Here is a 1,678-nt window from a genome sequence, read left to right on the forward strand (position 1 = left end):
TAAGTATACTTTATGTTTTCATATTTATAAAGGATTTATTTCCCTGAATGTATTGACCAACAGATTGCTATAATTGTAGCTGTTTAAATGTTCACAATGATTAATAAATTGAGCTCAACGACTCATATATTTTAAGGTGGGATTTTGGTAAAAGGTTATAGACAGTTAATTACTTGGAGATAGATTTTTGAATAGTTTCAGTTTAAAGGCGACATATACTTTTAAATTCTTCCTTCTCTCATTGAAATCATTCAGTTYGMGTCGTATAAAGTGGAACTGTAATCTTTAGTCTGAATCTCTGGTTATTGCAGCTCCACAAGACCCTCTTTCACCCCTGTTTTAAAGTGCATCTCAGACCAACTCATTTTGGTGTTGTCTCTTTAAATGCAAAAGAGGTGCTTCGCACCCCACCCCCTCCAGGTCTATGTTTATAGTGAGCAGCGGCCTTGTAAGTGGACCRATTGCTCTCCTCAACAAGACACTGAGCTTTAATTAAACCTTCAATTGCCCTCAATTGAAGGACACAAAGTTAGAAACACAGTGTTCTGAGCTGCACAGGATCCATAAAAGGTACCCCAAGAATTGTTTTCCTTTGACTACTCAGAGTCAGGCAGTGATCTAAGCAGCTCAAAGAGGTCTCTTCAGTTCCACAGGCATCACACAGACTATCGTCATGGAGTCACATCACCATTTTGTGGCAGTTCAGCAAATTGTGCCCAGTTTGGACTCCAACCAGTGAACTTAAAGTTCTCCTTGTCAGGGCGAAGAGTGCTTTCAAGGAAAGCCTCCAGGTCCAACTACCAATGATCATTGTCCACTCCACCACGTTCGGCCGTTTTTGTAGTTTGATAGCAGATATGTGATTTCCTAGTGGCACAGAAACATTTTTTCTTTTACAAATTAATTAAAAGATGTCAACAAGGGAAGACTTATTCAGCCAGACGTACATGTTTGGAGTCAGAGTCTGACCCGTAGCCAGAGGAGAGTGAAGACGCCAGATCTGCAGAACTTCAGATTGGCAAAATATGTAAGCTGGAATTCCATGACCTTGCTTGGCAGTTCCATAACAAATATTGTGACATTATTGCTGAATAAGATTGAATAGAGAAAACTGAATGAACTGAAAAAATATGACCCAATAGGAATATAAAGATATCTCTGCAGCAACTGGAGAGACTAAATTCAACTTTTCTGCACTCCTAGAGACTCCAAGTACACTGTGATATGTCCCCTTTAAAGAAGCAGTGTTTATTCATAAAAAGATCAAAACAACCCAAAACTCAAAAGTATTTGAGAGAGATAGAATATTGTAATTCACCATGTGATGGAAAACTAATACGTATGTACAGATCTATATTTTGAAAAAAAACAAAATAAGTATAAATGCTATATTTTTTTGATTGACATTGCTTCAAGATGAAAATCCACTTAAGTCTTGAGGTCAGAATAAAATATTTATTTAATCTACAGTCATTCAAACAGCTTTCRACAACAGGTAAGAGAAGAATTGTTAATAAGCTTTAAGCAAAACACCACTCTGAAAGATCTAAAGTACTGCTTTAAAACTCCCTTTCAAGTGCACTTTGCAAAGTATTTTCATCCTTGTTCAATGCCCTGGTTATATTTGAGTCCTTACAGCTGCTTGTACTGCAGCTCTTGTGCTTGCCAGATTCAACAC

The sequence above is a fragment of the Austrofundulus limnaeus genome, unplaced genomic scaffold (genome assembly GCF_001266775.1).
Source record: "Austrofundulus limnaeus strain Quisiro unplaced genomic scaffold, Austrofundulus_limnaeus-1.0 Scaffold60, whole genome shotgun sequence".
NCBI lineage: Eukaryota > Metazoa > Chordata > Actinopteri > Cyprinodontiformes > Rivulidae > Austrofundulus > Austrofundulus limnaeus.